General features: G+C 43.7%; 1 protein-coding gene across 6 annotated transcripts in view; it reads left to right on the top strand.

Moving 5' to 3' along the window:
* Positions 1–843: 843 nt before the first annotated feature.
* OTUD7B (OTU deubiquitinase 7B) overlaps positions 844–19,522 on the top strand; it is a 67,580-nt gene continuing 48,901 nt past the window's right edge. For 2 of the 6 annotated variants that reach the window (XM_051858714.3, XM_089300009.1), the window contains exon 1: positions 5,788–5,924. The gene's annotated coding sequence lies outside the window, so the exon portion shown is untranslated. Of the gene's footprint in view, positions 1,165–5,787; positions 5,925–19,522 lie in introns of those variants that run through there. The other 4 variants (XM_051858712.3, XM_070077757.2, XM_017345918.4 and 1 more) reach the window with 4 other exon arrangements.

Raw genomic sequence — 19,522 nt, forward strand, 5'->3', positions numbered from 1 at the left:
AGAGAGAGAGAGAGAGAGAGAGAGAGAGAGAGATCTTCCATCTGCTGGTTCACTCCCCAAAGGGCTGCAACAGAAAGGGCTGGGCCAAGCCAAAGTCAGGGACCTGGAACTCCATCTGGGTCTCCCCCAGTGTGATGGCAGGGACCTAAGCGCTTGCATCATCGGCTCTGCCTCCCGGGGTTGTGCATAAGCACGAAGGTGGATCAGAGAGGGTAGCCAGGACTCCAGCCAGGCGCTCTGGTATGGGATGTGGGCATCAGAAACAGCAGTTTAACTGGCTGGCCGCCAAGTCCGGCCCCAACCTAACTTGTTTGGATTATGCCTAACAGTCTAAGGCAGACGTGTCAATAACCATTAGGCTAGTAAACAAATACCAAGTATTTACTGAGAAGGGTAGTCCACTTCAAGAGTGAAGTAGCAAGGGACATGCACAACCAGCCGGAGCCCGGTCTGAAAGAAGCGTTCATTTTCCTCTGGTCAGTCCAGAACAGCTGTGTAGGTGAACCAGAATTTCAGTCTCCTCGTTCTAAAGTACTTTCGTACCTCTCACCTTTCCAGAACCACCCCACCCCTTTCCGCTCCTTGCCAAAGGGCTGGGGCCAACTAATTCTGCCCCGAAGTCTCAAGAATCCACCCGGTCCACCCCCTCCCTCCCCCCAGCTCCGGTTCAAGAATGCTCCAGACCACGGGCATTAGGAACGCGGGCCTGGAAAACACGGGGTCACGCGCGGGGCAAGCGCCAAACCGGCCGCAGCTCCGGGAGCGGCGCTGAAGGCGGGGCTGCTACGGGGCGGGGCGGGAGGAGGCCCGGGGGCGGCTTGGGTGTCACCACCAACCCGCTCCGGCCGGAAACTGGCGCTTGTTTCCGGCCGGACGGCCGAAAGCCACCGATCCTGAACCAGCCGCCGGAGTCGGAGTGGCGACCGGGTGTGGAGCAGGCAAAAAGCCACAGAGGGAGGCCAATCCCGATCAGTCCCGTCTGGCTTCAGCTCCAGGTCCTGTGTGGAGCAACAGCCCCGGTCGCAGTGTCCGCCGCCGCCTCCGCCTCCATCGTCGTCGGGGGAGGGGCCGGTCGGACCCGGGGGTCACTGCCGAGGAATGAGGAGAGGCGGCCGGGCCCCGTGCTCCGCCCCGGCCTAGGGCCTTGCCCCGGGAGTCGCGAGGGTAACGGAGCCCCCCGCCCCGACCCCTTTCCCGTCCGCTCCCGCCCCTCCCGCCTCTTCCGACTCCCAAACTCTGCCCCTCTGATCTCCACTGTCCCCCTGCTGCTTTCTGATTGTATCTCACCCGAAGCCATCTCTCCCGGGCACCCCCTCCTCGCCCTGGCCGCTCCTCGCTTCGTCCCCTTTTCTCCTTTGCGCCTCCCTTCCACCTGCGTCCCGCGTGTCTGGCCACCCTCCCCGGTTCCTGGCCTCCCCTCCTGAGCTGTGCGGGGCGGTGTGGACGGTCCCCTCTTGTCAGCTAGACTTTCGGGGAGGGATGGCGGAGTTTGTGAGGTGGCTACCGTGCGGGCTCCTAGCCCCCTGGTAGGATAAAAGTTCATCTTAACGTCTCAGTATAAAAGTCAAACGAAAAGACAACAAGCTTGTTCTCCCTGTGGGTAGCCAAACTGAGGTGCGTCCAGTAATGGAGGAAGGGAGCGAAAAAGGTGTGTGTGTGTGTGTGTGTGTGTGTGTGTGTGTGTGTGTGTGTGGTGCGCGCGCCTGAGAGATTCTAGGGCACGCTTGTGAACTTTAGAAAAAGGCAAAGTTGCCGTGAGCCGATGGAAACTTTAGAAGCTGATGATGAGTAAGCCGGGGGCTGCGTGATCTCACCCTTCTCATAATTACTAGGTTAACGGTGTGGCTCCGTTCGGGATGGAATGGGATTTGTTTACTGGGCCGGCGTATTTTTAGCTTGTCGGCTCAAAAGGAGCTGCGTTCCGAGGCGCGCGCTCCCCCCTCCTGGTACAGTCTGTCCGCCTAACCTAGGTGGCTTCTCTGGGCGCAATGCACATGTAAAATTTTGAAAGTTAAAGGGAGCTGACAAGGGAAACTGTAAAAATGTTTTCATGTAAAAGGGTTCCTTCCCCCGTCGCCCAATTTTCACAGTTTTCTTTTCATGAATGTAAAGCCAAGGATTAGCAGTCCTTTGGCTTTTTTTTCTCCTGAACTTTTAATAAATACTATAGGAATGCTTTATTTAAAAAATCAGAGGCTGGTCTTTAGCTTCTTGTACTGTTTGGGAGATCTTTGAGGCGTTTGAGTCTCTTTGTCTTTTAGAACCTGTTTCATAGGTGGGAAGGGACAGTGGAGAGAACAGGTGGTAAATCTAGTCCAACAGGGTGACTAATCCCAGTAGTTGAAGGACAGACAGACACACACAGCCAAACATCTTCCATCTGCTTGTTCACTCCCCAAATGCTGGCAACAGCATTCAGGCTGAAACCAGGAGTCTGGAACTCAGTCTGAGTCGCCTGTGTGGGTGGCAGGGGCTCAGGCACTTGAGAGATCACCTATTACCTATTGCACATTAGCTAGAGACTGGGACAGAGGACTGGTAGTCTATTGATATTCTGAAAGCTGAACTGCACTGTAAAATAATTGAAATGCATGTTGCTCATCTTCAGGCTGAATAGCAGTCTGTTCTAATTTCCACTATCAACTGGCATGACTTGGAGCACCTCCCCACCTAAGTGGCCAGTTGCTATGTACTTAGAGATTGCAAGTGCGTACAAATATTAGCTCATGCTAGGGATAATTGAGAAGGTAAATATACGCAAAACATATATTCCAAAACCAAAATAGATTTTGTTTAGATTTTTCCCCGTTTTGGATTATCAGCACCTTTTTGCCAATAATTATCCATTAGCATGAATAATTTAGAATTGAACAGATATCTGCTTTGGACATTATGCATCCAAATAGGGAAGACAGAAGGAAGATAGTTTCCAAACTGTCACTAATTTTTGTTGTTGTTGCCTGATTTGACTTGCTCCTTTCATTTAATATCAAAGACTCTCTTAGAAGAAAAACAGTGCAAAACTTTGCCAAAGAAAGGACTGTGCGCTGACTTGCTGACTTGTGTAAGGCAGGATAAGCAGTAATGAATGCTAATTGTTAGTTGGACTTTGGTGGCCATAGGTCACCAACAATTTGAAATTTTCCCAAAGCTAATTAAATCTCTTTGTTTTGAGATCTCTTATTGAAAAAAGATTTAATTTGGAGAATAAAATCTAATTTTAAGAGTCACAATACCTTCCCAGATCTGGTGACTGTCAGTGATTGCTTTAGCTGTGTGAATTGGATGATATATAGATAATTTGTATTTATATCTGTATATACCAACTTTTCTTTAGTTGAACTGCATATATTATTCTAGGGTGTGGAAATTGAAGAGTTTGAATATACTGAAGAATAACTAGAGCAGCCCAGTAGCTATCACTATTCCATGTTTTTAAAAAAGATTTAATTTTTTATTTTTAATTGAAAGACAGAGTTACAGAGAGAGGGAAAGACAGATCTTCCATCTGCTGGTTTACTCCCCAGATGGCCACAACAGCTGGGGCTGGTCCAGGCCGAAGCCAGGAGCTTCTTCCAGGTCTCCCACATGATTGCAAGGGCCCAAGCACTTGAACCATCCTCTACTGCTTTCCTAGACACATTAGCAGGGAGCTAGATGGGAAGCGGAGCAGCCAGAACTTGAACTGGTGTGTACATGGGTGCTGGCATTGCTGGCAGTGATTTAGCTTACAGTTGTGCCACAATGCTGGCCCCACTGTTCATTTCTTTGAAGGTTTTCTTAGGAATATTGGTGATTCAATATATATAACTAGGTGAATTACAGTGGAAAAGTATCAAAAATAAGTTTGGAGATGCTAAGTGCTTCTTGTAAATCTTTGGGGCCCCTAAATATAGCAAGCATTCAGAGGATGCCGACAGAGGTCATCATAATGTGTGTGTGTGTATTTGTATAGTTATTTCTGTGGGGAAGTACCCCTCTCCTTTTCCCAAACACTTGTCCCACCAAAGGGAAAATCCTCAAACAATGTTTTAACGTGTGACCTCAGCTGTATATTTCCTATGAGAACTTAGAAGCTGTGGAATATCAGCCTGGAATCGTCTCAATAGCTCCTGATAAATTTGCATAATTAAGAGTCTGTATAGGGGCTGGCGCTGTGGTATAGTGGGTAAAGCTGCTGCCTGCAGTGTTGGCATCCCATATGGATTCGAGTCCCAGCTGCTCCACTTCCAATCCACCTCTCCGTTATGGCCTGGGGAAGCAGTTGAAGATGGCCCAAGTGGTTGGGCCCCTGCACCTGTGTGGGAGACCTGGAGGAAGCTCCTGGCTCCAGTTGTTGCAGCCATTTGGGGAGCCTCTGCCTCTGCCTCTTGGTAACTCTGCCTTTCAAATAAATAAATCAATCTTAAAAAAAAATTGTATAATTGGAACATAGGTTCAGGGCAGTTTTTATCATGAATGCTTGAATTCAGTTGATTATTTATTTATTTGAAAGGCAGAGAAGAACAGATAGGCAGATGGACAGAGATCTCTATCCACTGGTTCACTCCAAATGCATTCAGCAGATTGAAGCTGATAGTCAGGAATTCTCTTGTGTGGGTGGCAGGGACCCAAGTACTTGAGCCATCATCTGCTGCCTCCCAGGCTTCACATTAACAAGAAACTGGTACTAAGAGCAGGGCCAGGACCCGAACTCAGGCATTCTATGTGAGGTGTGGGTGTCCAAGTTATGTCTTTTTCATTTTCTTTCTTTCTTTCTTTCTTTCGTTCGTTCGTTCGTTCTTTCTTTTTGAAGATTTGCTTATTTATTTGAAAGAGAGAGAGGGAGATAGAATCTTTATTGTTTCACTCCCCAGATGGCCCTGGGTTATGTCTTAACTGCTATGCCAGAAGGCTGCCCCTCAATTGATCTCCTCAGTTGATTTTTTTTTAATGTGGCAGAGAAAGGAATTTTATTTTCTTTAAAAAATAAATCTTTGTTGAATAATGTAGAACATCCCTGTGTAGTTCTAATGACTTGAGCTCCAAGCTTCAGTGCAATTTTTGGAGAGAGAAAAGTTACAAAAGACAGTTGTCCTTGTCCTTGTGATCAAGGTGGTGGTGAGGAGGGAGGGTGGTAGGTGGTACGGTAATGGGAAGGCAGACCTTGTTTTGTTAGAAAACAAAACCAAGTTTAATGTGCTGCAGATGGAATATGTAAGAGCTGAGAAAACTTGAAATGACAAAAAACGAATTGATGTGATAAATTAGAAGAGATTTCTGGATCAGTAATTGTGAAATTGACTTGGGATGCTATTGATTACTTGTAGTTATGGGCTATGGCATTAGATGGACTTTGGTTTAAATCTTGATTCTGGTTTTTACTATGTGACCTTGGACAAGTTGCTTCCCTACCCTTATCTATGACATAAGCATGAGCATCCAAGTAAATGAGCATCCAAGTAATTATTCTGTTTTAGGACTAAAATAAAGGAAATGATCTTCCTGATGGAAAGTATAGAACGTGCAGAGTACAGTGATGACTGAATGACTACAGTGCATGTGGGGGAATGAATACATGAGAGTGGCTGGAGAGAACGTGGGTTGGTCAAGTCATGAGCAGAGCAGGCAAGAGGGTGGACAGGACTCAGCCAGACTCCGCTGGGTGTTGATAGAAAGGTCAATAGAGTCATTGTAGGTCCTTGAACAAAGGATGGATTTAATGAGAAGTATTGAGCTTTGGTTCAGGAACTTGGGGACAAGTGGGCAGGCACGAGTATATTGTGACTCTTCTGCTTCTCTGCTGTCCTGGTCCAAAGGGATAAAGCCAGGAGACAGACTATTCCTTGTAGAAGCTTTTGTTTTTATGTACCTTGTGATGCTGAGCTTGTGCACCAACCTGTGGGAAAGTCTCAAGACTGTCACTGGATTCTCAAGAGCTTATGGTAAGAACAGCATTATGTTTCAAGTGCATTTAACTTGTGGTTTTCTCTGCTCTTGTAGGGAGTATTGGTATGGATAATTCAGAACTTAATGAAGAAATTTCTTGGTTTGAAACGGCATTGTTTTTTTTTTATTTTTAAATTTTTATTTAATGAATGCATTTTTTTACATAGATATAACTTTAGGAATACAGTGGTTCTTTCCTCCCTGCATTATGTTTTAAGCTGGATTTTAGGTTTTCTTTTTTTGATCATACTGATATTGAAATTAATTTGCATTTCAAAGCCTGTATTACCTGGTAGTGTGGAGAATACACTGATGCTGAAGGATAGTCAGTTGTGGATTAAAGATTTGGCCTTGGGAATCCATGCGATAAATAATCTGTGGACATTGATAAGACTATACTAGTATGTTAATACAGACCCATTTCTTTTCAAAGCCTGGGCGGGTCCAGTGTGGTCTCTCAGGCCGTCCGCCTGATATATACAAAGGTTGGTAGATGATGCCTGTGTTGCAGCCAGGATGAGTCTTCACTCACAATATCTGGAGGAACCTCACTGCATTCTTGTTGCCTTGTTAAAGATTAAGCTGGTTTTCGCAAGGATTGGGGTTTTATAGAGGGTTTTCTGGATATCAGTTTCACTGAAAACCTGTCACATTTTTCCTTTTGAGGGAAACTTGTTAGAAAATATTAAAAAAAAGATAGAAGAAGTGTCCACATTTCAGGAGTAAACAAAAATCATAGAGCTGTTCTTTCAGTCTTTGTTTTTCAGCTGACTGGCTTTCTTCCATCCCTGCTGCCCTCCCCCCACCTCTTTACAGTCATTACAAAACTATGTGTTTGTGATGTCATGAGCACAGGATTATTATTTACCTCCTGAGTCAGGAGATTGAAGAATATCTGAGCTGGAAATCAGAGGTGGAGAGGAATCCCTATATTGGGATTTTCAGTTGCATTTTAAGAGATTATATCTTATTCCTTTTTTTCTTTTGAGGAATAACTTTGGATAGGAGAAATTACTAAACCATTGTTTTTAGTGACCTGCTATGAGTTTTAGTTGTATGCTAAGTACTGTAGAGGATTAGGAAAAGTGATAATTTTGTGCCCTTGGAGAGCTTAAAGTCCAGAGTGAGAGGAATAGAAAGGAGTGAACATCTGTTGAGCCGCTATTAATATTCCAGACGAAATTTTAAAATGTGAAAGTATATTATCAATTATATGGCACAGACTTTTTATACCTTAGGTGTTTTGGTTAGAAGAGTACTCAGGTAACTATATTGAATGGTGTCACAGAGGAATTATAACTTGTTCCATATAAAAAAATCAAGTATATAAGGTATAATGGATGAGGATCAGGAGAGTGACAGCAACAGCAAAATCTTTTTTTTTTTTTTTTTTTTTTGAGCTGAAAGGGATTAAGCAATAGCCTGGAAACAGGATCATCCCTGAGATGTTCTTGGGACAGTGATGAGATGTGAGTAACAGTAACAGTCGTGAAATGAAGTTGGATAGGTTGGTTCGGAGCTTTGTTTATAGGGTGTCTTAAAAAGCCAGGATTGTAAGTTTATATTTTATTTCATTATTTCTTTATTTGAGGAAAGACAGATGGACAGACAGTGCTCCCCCATCTAGTACTGATTGACTCCCCAAATGCCCACAATAGCTGAGGCTGGGCCAGGCCAAAGCTGGGAGCCAGGAACTCAATTCAGGTCTCCCATGTGACTGGCAGGCATTCAACTACTTGAGCCATCACCTGCTGCCTCCACAGTGTGCATTAGCAGGAAGCTGGAATTGGGAGTGGAGCCAGGACTTGAACCAGGCTCTCTGGTATGGGATGTGGGTGTCTTAGCCATTGGGCCAAATACCCACTGTAGTTTATATTTTATATTTTAAGTGTAAAATGTAGAATTGCAAGACACAGGTTGGCTTGGAGGGGAGATTTGACACCTGGGATGTATGAAGTGGTGGGGCCCAAGCTAAGAGTTGTGGAGGGTGAGATGAGATGAGGACAGAGTGTAAAACAGGTTGTAGAGAAAAAAGTGAAATTGCTGAGGACTGAATGCGGGAGATGAGGGAGTGTGAAGAGTTAAATATTACTGACATGTTAAGCCTGAACATCTGAGGCAATGACTGTGATACAGAAGCTCAGAAGTTTCCCATATTTTTAAGTGATAAGTGAATGCGATAAGTTCACTTTGGGATGTGTTGGATTTAAAGTGGCAATGAAATGTCCAAATGAAAGCTCTTCTGATTGTGAGAATTATGGACCTAAAGCTGGGGTAGAGATGGGGGTTAATCAGTTTGGAAATGGAGCTTTGAATTCATTGGCATTGATGGGGTTGGTAGCTGTAACTAAGAGAATGAGCTCTCTGAGGACTGTAGTTTAGGGAAAGAGCAGATAAAACCAAAAACTAACATTTCCCCACTCTTCAAAGCCACCTTAATTGGTTCTTCCTTCTTTCCTGTTTCCTGTACCATTGCTGCCTACTCCATCAATATCTGTTGAGCATTTCCTATCTTTTTTTTTTTTTTTAAGATTTTATTTATTTGAAAGACAAAGTCACAGAGAGAGAAAGGAAGAGACAGAGATAGATCTTCTATCTGCTGGTTCACTCCCCAAATGGCCATAGAGGCCTGGGGCTGGGCCAGACTGAGGCCAGGAGCCAGGAGCTTCCCCTGGGTCTCCCATGTGGGTAAAGGGGCCCGAGCACTTGAGTCATCCTCCTCTGCCCTCCCAGGCGCATTAGCAGGGTGCTGAATTGGAAGTGGAGCAGCTAGGACTTGAGCTGGTACTCATTGGGGATGCCAGCACCATAGGCGGCTTAACCCTGCTATGCCACAGTGCTGGCCCTGAGCATCTCCTGTCTTGTAAGCACTGGCCTAGGCACTGGGGAGGTGGAGATGAGTTAGATAAGGTCTGTACCCAGAAGGGGCTTCTGAGTCCAGTGGGAGAAAACAGATGTATCAATGCATAGGTGGTGTGAAGTGTGGTACCCGCTGCAGTAGAAGGAATAGCGGGGAAGGGTGAGTCCAAAGGTCACCTCTGCCTTGGGCACGTGGAGATTGGAAAGAGCTTCCCAGAGGAGACAACACTTGAACGGGATCTGGAAAGATGAGTTAAGAATATACCCTACAGGTGATGGGGAGAAATCCACTCCAGGCTGAGAAAACAGCAAGAACAAAAGCTTAAAGGAATGGAACAGACTTCTTCAGGTAACATTTAAGTAATTATTATGGCTGGAGGACAGGGTTGGAGCGCAGGGATGAGGCTGGAGAAGTAACTCTCACGAGAGTTTTATCTGGTACTGTAATAAATGATGCACCATCTAAAGATCTTAAGCATCATGTGATAAAATAAGGTTCACATCCTGGGAAGGTTATTTCTGTCAGTAGTGCATAAAGTGAATTGAAGAGGGACGAAGCAAAGACCTTTTAATAACTTCATCATGCTTAACTGTAACACACCGTTGAGAGTAATCTTGTTTAGAGCATCATGGAACTGGAGAGGAACAGTAAGCTTTCTTAGTCTTCCTCATTTATTTTCAAATAGAATGCCTGAGGTTTACTCAGGATCACAAAAGTAGTTCGTTGATAGCATGGTCTAGAGTTCAGTCTTCATTGGCTGGCATGTGGTAGATTATTAATAAGTGTGTGTTCATTTCTGTGTTACGTGCCAACTCCCATTCCAGTGTATGTTCCATTTTGCCATTGTGCTGAGACGCAGAGACTTAATATCATTCCATCCTACTGGCCTTTGTAACCAATCCAAAGTGAACATTGGTATTTTCCTGGGTCTGACTGAGGAAAACCTTATCGGAGAGTGCCACTGGACAGATGGACTTTTGACCTGGAGCAATTGGGTGCCCTGGAGTGGGATGAATAGGAAGTTAAGTTTCTTCAGCTATAATGATTCAGATAAAGAAGAATGTCAAGATATCTTTTTTGTTGAGTGTATACATGTATTTATCTCTATTGCTAAATTCCCTTCAAGTTCTTTTCTTTTTAAAATTTATTTTTATTTACATGGCAGAGTTACATACATACAGAGAGAGAGAGAGAGAAATCTTCCATCTGCTAGTTTACTCCCCACCTTGCTACAATGGCCAGGGCTGAGCCAGGCCAAAGCCAGGAGGCAGGAACTACATCCTGGGCTCCCGCATGGATGCAGGGGCCCAGACATTTTGGTTGTCCGTGGTAGCTTTCCCAGGCACATTAGCGGAGAGCTGGATTGGAAGTGGAATAGCTGGGACCTGAACCCATACCCATATAGGATGCTGGCATTGCAGTAGCCGCTTTACCTGCTATGTCATGACACTGGCCCCATTTCAAGTTTTCTTTTTTTTTTTTTTTAAGATTTATTTTATTTATTTGAAAGAGTTACAGAGAGAGGTAGAGACAGAGAGAGAGGTCTTCTATCTGCTGGTTCACTCCCCAGATGGCCGCAACGGCCGGAGCTGCACCAATCCGGAGCCAGGAGCCAGGAGCTTCCTCCTGGTCTCCCACGTGGGTACAGGGGCCCAAGGACTTGGGCCATCTTCTACTGCTATCCCAGGCCATAGCAGAGAGCTGGATTGGAAGAGGAGCAGCTGGGACTAGAACCAACACCCATATGGGATGTTGGCCCTTCAGGCCAGGGCTTTAACCCACTGCACCACAGCACTGGCTCCCCAAGTTTTCTTTTTAAAGTTTTAAATTGTGCCACTGAAGCTTATTAAAAGAAATTGATAAATTGGATACTAATAGAAAGGATATCTAAAAAGCAAGAGTTGTCATCAGAATAGGATTCTAAATCTTTCTTCCCTGTATCTATTGGAGTTTTTTGGGGAGAAATCGTTTGGTTTTAAAGCACTAAGTGAGAGTCTGGATTTTGTGTTTTGGTCATTTTTGCTGGATGAGAATAAAAGAACAAGATAGAATATCTCTTAAAGTCCCCAGATTGGCGGGCAGGGGAAGGGGAAAGAGAAGGAGAAGATGGGAGGATGGAAGGGTAGATGCTTTCAATTGATAGGCCTTTCTCAACACTGGACTGAGTGGTGGTTTCTTTATTCTTTTCTCTGACTTTTGTCATCATCTTCCCCAGAGAAGGGCCTTGATTTGGAAATTGTCCACTTTAGCAGAGCTGCCAATTCTTAATTCTTTCTCAAGTGGGCAAGGGTACATTTTGTTTTTGTTTATGAGTGTTTGGGGGAGGGGAGGCACAGAATAGTCACTCACAGCAAGTCCTTATCTCAATTCCGATGCTACTGGAAGTTCTCTTGGCTTTGTTTTGGGGGAGATGACTTGGTTACAGTGGCATTTAAGTTATGTAGGAAGGTGGTTCTCATTCCCCTCAGCTATCTGATTGGGGGTGGCAGTAACAACTTCCCTCTTGTCCTTTATTATCAGCCTGCAGTCCACCTTGTTCTCGGTTCCTCCTTCCAACTGTGCTCGCTGTGTGTGGGATGTGAAGGCTCCTTTTCTACTTAAAACAAAACCAATCATGTGGTCTCCTAGATTTAAAGAAGTCAACCCACCCCTGACTGCTCTTTTTTATTAATGATTCCTCTCTTCCATTTACCTAGTCCTTTCTTTTAAATTTTTACATAATAATCAAGCATCTACAAAAATTCAGGGTTAAAAAATTCTAATGATTTTGATGCTACAATTCTAATTTAGTGGGTGTTAACGTTCTGTCATATTTGTTTTAGATCTCTCATTCTCTGTAATGTTAGATACACCTAAAGGCTCACCCTTCATCCTTTCCCTTTTGCTCTTTCTCAGGGAATGACTACTGCCTTGAGTTGGTTTGCATTATTCCACTTCATGTTCTATACTTAACCCTCTATGAGTTATTTGTTCATAAAAAACATGCAGTTTTGTTTTGAAATGGTACATAACTAGCTTCATACTGTAATTATCCTCTTGCAGCTTTTCTCTCAACATTCTCTTAGATGTATCTGCACATGGACTCTAGTTGATTCAATCACTTCATCTCTAAACCTGTTTGTTCGATTGCATTTCCTGCTTGCCCTGTTTGTTTTTTTTTTTTTTTTTTTTTTTTTTTTTTAAGAAGCCTACCTATCCTTAAACACCCAGTGTGAATGATCTCTCCCATGAAAATGTTCCTACATGGTTTTTCTTCCACGATATCTGGTATTTCCCACTTCTGAATGCTCCCATGGTTTGTTGATTTCGTTGGTACCTGTGATGCAGCAGTTGTATATTATTTTGGTTTATTTGTGCCTTCCCTGTCTTCTGTCACACTGTAAGCTCCTTGAAAACAGACAAGTAGTCTTGTCTTTGTATCCCTTGTAGGGTTTGCCATATAGCTTACACATGGTAGGCATTTAGCGGCTATTAGTGACTGATTATATTAATGAATAAAAGAATAAAGACCATTCTTTGTGTGGGTGAGCTGTTTATTTTGAATATCAGGGTGGCCTCTTGGAAAAATAAAGCTTGTAAAGAAACATTCAGCACTGAAAATTATATAAAAAGGGACATAAATGGTGAGAGCAGCTTCCTGCATGGGGTGAGAGCAAACATTCCTTGGAAAATGAAATGGGAAGTGATGTGATATCATCCCAATGGGAAGACTTGCTGGAATTGATCCTGGTGGCTTTTGAGGCAGTGTGCTCCTGTGGCCAGACTCATTTTGCTGGCTATCAAATTCTGCTTTTGTCATCAAGGTCTTGACACTTTCCCTGGAGATGGGTGATAAGAAAAAGCAGCCTCTGTTCATTTACTAAATACTGCTCAGGCCTGGAATTCTTTGTCTCTTAAAGAAACAAGCCCAGTGGAAGCAATCATACATAATACATGTGCGTGTTCTTTTAGCTGCACTCTCCTCCTTGAGGAGCCCAGGTTGCTTCAGAAGCTTCAAAAGCGTCTGCTTTAAAATCTTCAGAGGGATATTTTGAAGTTTTAATTCTGTAGTGTTTAATCCTAATATTCTATTGTTGTGGCCTCGTGGAAACTCCTCAACTTAATATTTCGGAAACTATATGAAACTGCTGTTTTGTAGGTAAACAGCCAAACATAAACGGTTTTGTATGGATGAACCTAATACCTCAGGTCTCGAGTTTCTCTTGGGTTCTGAACAGCAGCATCATGGGTCTTTTTGACGTAGATAATCCCAAGTCCATTTATACTTTAAAGATGCATTTCTGAACTTTAATTTTCAGCTTTCTTTTGTAGTTTCGTTTAGCTCAAATTTTTAATAACTTTTTAAAAATCTTTTGAGTACATGTTGGACGTATTTGAGAGGGTTGTGGGGAATGTGTGAGAGTAATATGAAGGCCAGAGTAGGCCCCGAAAAATAAGCCTGAGATGAAAACTTTTGCTATAACTATCTACATGTAATTGTTGGCTATAATGAGCTTACATTCCCATAAGTAAATGACTTTTTTTCCTCCTTTCCTAACACCTCCATGTCTTTTTTCTAGTCTTGATAAGGAAAATCTGGTAGTAGGGAAAATAAGACAACATTGTATGTGGCCCTTTCATTTTATTTGGGATCTGTCAGGGAAGTGGGCAAGAGCCCTACCTCTTAACACCAGGCTATTACTTTGTGGTTCTCGGAAGTGTCTATAAGGTTCAGGGAAGGCAGATGCTGAAGTCAGGGGGAAATGCAAAGGAACAGGGAGATGGCAGGTGGTAGCAGACTTCAGAGAACAGGACTGAGGAACGGGAACAGAGCAAAAGGGGATAGGTATAAATATTTAAAGAGATTCTGTTTCCTCTCATCCTTTAAAACCTGGCTTGGTTTGCTTTATAAACCTGTACCTTAAATATATCAAAGTTGTTCCAGGTCGCATACTATGGATGCCTACTAGGGAAGTATCATTATATAGAATGCAGCTTTGAAAGTAACTTTTGTGTTCTAAAAATAGTGCTTTGAAAAGCCAGGGTCATTTTAAATGCACTGGTCTACTCTAGTACCTTTTGAATCATTAATAGCTGATATCAAAGGAAAAGGAGAAGAGAATTCTCTCTGAGGTTTTAGTGTTTAATAAATCTTGATATTTACCTGATGACAGTTCCATGTGAGAAATTAAAACAGACAATTGAAAAATATAAAACTATTAGCAAAAATATATTTTAAACAGCGAGTTCTCATCTGTTTTTTAAAAATTTACCTGCTCCTTTGTGTTTCTGAACATTTGCTTTTGTCTCCTTTGAACTGGATGCTCACTTGATTGTTAAACCATTCATTTCCTGAGAATTTCATCAGTACTACAGGACAAGATTCCTTGCCATGAAGAATACTTGGCTCCTATTGTTTACTGGCCAGGGATGGAGACTTCCCATACCCCTTCTCAGAAGTCTGAAAATAGAACTTGAGAGTAAAGACTTCAGACTTGCCGCGTCCTTGCTTCTTTGGTTGCCTAAAATAAATTCCCAGCTCTTTGGCACAAGGTAGCTTCTGAATTTAACAACATTAAATTCCTTCTCTCACGCATCATCTTTGTAATTTTTTGTAATATACTAGTTCATTATGAAAATTAAGATTATGCCAATTTCCCTTGATGTTTGCTGCCTGGACGAGACTATAAATTCCTTTCCACTGAACACCTGCTCAGTACTAGAATCTGGGCAAGATGCACTAAGGAGATACCAGGGAGGTATTACCCAGCAAGTAAGCTAAACAAGTAGTAGGAGCATTGGTGCCTCGGGAATTTACACTCTGAGCTGAATAGGGCATAGTTATACATACATAAATGCATATCTGTATATGAGAAACAAGTACAGACTATGTAGAAGTTATGTGTGTCGTCATACACATTTTAGGACTGAAGGAAAATTTACATAGTATAATGGCTTCCTAAATGAGGCCCAGAACATGTTATTTTTAAATATTTTTCTATCTAGTTGAAAGACAAGAGTTACAGAGAGGGAGACAGGACTGGGCCAGGCTGAAGCCAGGAGCTCCATCTGGGCCTCTTACATGGGTGGCAGGGGCCTTCTGTTGCCTTCCCAGGTGCATTACCAGGGAGCTAGTTGAAAGCAGAGCTGCCGAGACTCGAATGGGTGCTCCCATATGGGATGCTGGTGTTGCAAGCAGTGTCTTAACCTGCTGTGTCATGATACTGGCCCCCGAGGCCCAAGAAATTTTAATGATTTGTTTAAGGTATTAGTTACCATCAACAACAAACATTTTATTGGATATCTACTCTATGAGAAGTTAGGCCTCAGATGTAGAGTTATGTCATTAAGAACTTAATAATTGTGAGTACTGAATATTTGTATCAATAGATAAATAGCAATGCAAAATCACGGTACTAAGTGAGGGGTACAGTTTATAGAGTTCTGTAGCAGTTCAGTGAGAGTAGGTAGGGAACATTTGACCCTTAGGGTAAGCTAGGCCTGAGAGAAGAGAGAGGATTGAATGAGTGCAGAGGGGAAGCACTCGAAGGAGAACATGAGCGAAACCCATCTTGTTGGCGGCAGAACAAGTAGAGGGTTCATAGCACAGACCTAGAGGGGAAGTGGATCAGTAAAGTTGGAGAGTAAGATAAACTGGAGGGGGCCTTATCATAGGCAAGGGAGTGTGGTTTACTGAATCCCCTTACAGTGAAAGATTTCCAAGCAGCAAATTGTATGTGTATGTGTATGTATATGTAGTGTTTTAGGAAAATCAATTCTTCCATGAGGTATAAATTGGAGGAACAGAGACCAGTTGGAGGAGGCTGCAGTGGTCCAGGGAAAAGAGTCTCAACAGGGTGATGGCAGTGAAGAAGTAGACAGAGATTTGAGTTATTCCAAGAGGAATACATAGAATTTGATAATTAGTGAGTTATAGCAGTAGGGGAGTTGGGTTTCATTGGTTCTGCTACATCTCTCCAACAGGGTACCTTAAACATTTTTTTTTTAAGATTTATTCTATTTATTTGAAAGAGCTACAGATACACACACACACACACACACACAGAGAGAGAGAGAGAGAGAGAGAGAGAGAGAGATCTGTCCACTGGTTCACTCCCCAAATGTTTAAACCATCAGAGCCGGGCCAGACCTAAGCCAGGAGCCAGGAGTTTCTTCTGGGTCTCCCATGTAGGTGCAGGGGCCCAAAGACTTGAGCCATCTTCCCTGCATTAGTAGGGAGCTGGATCAAAAGTGGAGCTGCCAGGACTAGAACCAGCATGGGATGCTGGTGCTGCAGGCAGCAGCTTTACCTACTGCATCATGATGCTGGCCCGATGGAAACTTTTAAAAAGTTCTGAGTCCAGCCCCAAATTCAGATAATTTAAATGAAATAGTTTTTGTTCCTATGCCTAGGATGAGTATACGTTAAAAAGTTTGTGGGAAAAAAAGTTTGTGGAAATTGATGTTAAAAGATAAGTTTATGTAGGTGCACGAAGTTTTGAAATCCATGCTTATGAGGGGTCTTAAAAAGCTCATGGAGGGGCTGGTGCTGTGGTGCAGCAGGTTGAAGCCCTGGCCTGAAGCCCTGGCATCCCATATGGGCACCGGTTCGAGTCCTGGCCACTCCGTTTCCGATCCAGCTCTCTGCTATGGCCTGGGAAGGCAGTGAAGGATGGCCCAGGCCCTTGGGCCCCTGTACTGACATAGGAGACCCCGAGGAGGCTCCTGGCTCCTGGCTTCGTATCATTGCAGCCATTTGGGGAGTGAAACAGTGGACAGAAGATCTCTCTCTGTCTCTACCTCTGTAACTCTGCCTTTCAAATGAATAAAATAAATCTTAAAAAAAAAAGTTTGTGGAAAATGCATGTTATGAAAAATCTATATATGGCTTCAGAATTTTTGTGCAGCAAAATAAACTTTTTTTTTTTTTTAAAGATTTATTTTATTTATTTGAAAGAGTTACAGAGAGGCAGAGGCAGAGAGAGAGGTCTTCTATCTGCTGGTTCACTCCCCAGATGGCTGCAATGGCCAGAGCTGTGCCTATCCAAAGCCAGGAACCAGGAGCTTCCTCCTGGTCTCCCACGTAGGTGCAGGAGTATGAGCACTTGGGCCATCTTCCACTGCTATCCCAGGCCATAGCAGAGAGCTGTATCAGAAGAGGAGCAGCCGGGACTAGAACCAGCTCCCAAATGGGATGCCGGTGCCTCAGGCCTCAAGCCTCAGGCCTGGGCTTTAACCCACTGTGCCACAGCCCCGGCCCCCTAAACTTATTTTTTTTTTTTTTAAGATTTATTTATTTATTTGAAAGTCAGGGGGCCGGCGCTGTGGCTCACTTGGTTAATCCTCCGCCTGTGGCGCTGGCATCCCATATGGGCTCTGGGTTCTGGTCCCAGTTGCCTCTCTTCCAATCCAGCTTTCTGCTGTGGCCCAGGAGGGCAGTGGAGGATGGCCCAGGTGCGGCCCTGCACCCGCATAGGAGACCAGGAGGAAGCACCTGGCTCCTGGCTTCGGATCGGTGCAGCGCCGGCTGTGGCGGCCATTTCGGGGGTGAACCAACGGAAAAAGGAAGACCTTTCTCTCTGTCTCTCTCTCACTGTCTAACTCTGCCTCTCAAAAAAAAAAAAAAAAAAAAAAAGAAAGAAAGAAAGGGTTACACAGAGAAAGGAGAGGCAGAGAGAGAGAGAGAGGTCTTCTGAAGCCAGGAGCTTCTTCTGGGTCTCCCACACAGGTGCAGGGGCCCAAGGACTTGGGGCATCTTCTACTGCTTTCCCAGGCCATAGCAGAGAGCTGGATTGGAAGTGGAGCAGCCGGGTCTTGAACTGGCGCCCATATGGGATGCCGGCACTTCAGACCAGGATGTTAACCTGCACCACAGTGCTGGCCCCTAAACTTATTTTTAAATTCCATTTTTTCATGAACTTTCTAAATTACCATTGTAAATAATAAAACAACATAGAGCCAATTCTTTTGAGTGTTCTTTCTACTATATCACACTGCTAAGGAGGAGGGTCTTGTGGTTAAAACACAGCACAGATGCCTGGGAAATGAAATGGGAAGCCAAAGACCACATTGTGATGAGGTTTAACCACAAGCTGTTTTCACTTCTGCATAGGTTTTCCTTATCTTTAAGCACTCAATGTATATAGTTAGGTCTGTCAGGCTCATAATGCAACACTAGCCTTGATTTCCTAAAGTTTTCTTGTTTTGAGATTTAGTTCTTCATATTCAAGTGAAAAGATCCCTTCAGATTTTGGATTTAAGTGTGTTTTCTCTAGAGAACTAGTTTTGAAGATGAAATGGTCTCCCTCCCTAATACACACAAGTAGGTAGGCCACTTCCATTACAAAGCTGTAAGTGAGGTAGCCGTAAAGGCCCCATAGTCCTTTTGGAGCACGAGGAGGAGGGTAGTTTTGAACCTAAATCTTTAAGGCTTAATTACCGGGTCAGCAGTTAAGAACAGTTTACTTGAACAAATCTTACTACCTGAAAAAGAGAATCAGTGTTGTGAATGAGTTGAGTAGTTTTGCTAATGGATTTTTAGAGGATCCAATAGCTTTTTAAAAATCCTTTGTATGTTTTTTTTTGTATGTTTTATTTATTTGAATGCAGAGTGACAGAGAGGGGGAGACAGATCTTCCATCTTTTAGTTCACTCCCCAAACGGGCACAAAAGCCAGGATTGGGCCAGGCCGAAGCCAGGAGCCAGGAACTCCATCCTGGTCTCCCAGATGGGTGGCAGGGACCCAAGGACTTGGGACATCTTCTGCCTTCCCAGGTGCATTAACAGGAAATGGAATTGGAAATGGAGCAGCTGGGACTCAAACTGGCATTTCAGTATGGGGATTTATTTTTAAAAATGTAGTTAGGCATATTTAAGATGAGACTCATTCTCACTCCTTTATTTTTTTTTTTAATGTTTGTTTATTTTCATCTACTTGCAAGGCAGAGCGACAGTGAGGGGTGGGGGAATCTTCCATCCATTGGTTCACTTCGCAAAGGCCTACAATAGCCAGGCCAAAGTCAGAAGTCCATACCCCCATCTGGGTTTCCCATATGGGTCCCGTTGGGTGGCAGGGACCTAAGCACTTAAGCCATCATCTGGATCTGAAGCAGCACTCCATTATGGGATACAGGCTATGCCACAGTGCCTAACCCTCACTCCTTTTGTGTTTTGACTAGGTTTTACCTGTTGTTCCTTACATGAGGATTCTAAAGAGCATTTTCTGAATCAACTAACAATTATTATGCTCCTACTATAAGGGCCTGGTACTGTTATTTAATTACATCTGCCAAGACTAAATATTCCTGAATTTTATGAGTAGGTCTCTAGTACTAAATAGCTATCAGTGCTTGGCTTCTACAGTCCTTATCCTAGCTTGTTCCTTGCTGTGGCTTTTCTGTTACAACTTCTGATCTGGGGCTGGTGTTGTGGCATAGCGGGTTAAGCAGCTGCCTGTAATGCCAGCATCTCATATGGTGCTGGTTTGAGACCTGGCTGCTCTACTTCCAATCCAGCTCCCTGCTAATGTGCCTGGGAAAGCAGCAGAAGATGGCCCAATTGCTTGGGCCTTTGCACCCACATGGGAGACTCAGAAGAAGCTCTGGGCTCCTGGCTTTGACCTGACCCAGCTCTGGTGGTTGTGGCCATTTGGGGAGTGAACCAGTGGGTGGAAGATCTCTCAATGTCTCTGTCACTCTACTTTTCAAATAAATATAAAACTAAATCTTTAAAAAGAAAAAATAACTTCTGATCTAC

Source organism: Oryctolagus cuniculus, chromosome 7, assembly GCF_051225735.1.
Source record: "Oryctolagus cuniculus isolate XC-2025 breed Fujian yellow rabbit chromosome 7, ASM5122573v1, whole genome shotgun sequence".
In the NCBI taxonomy this organism is placed as follows: domain Eukaryota; kingdom Metazoa; phylum Chordata; class Mammalia; order Lagomorpha; family Leporidae; genus Oryctolagus; species Oryctolagus cuniculus.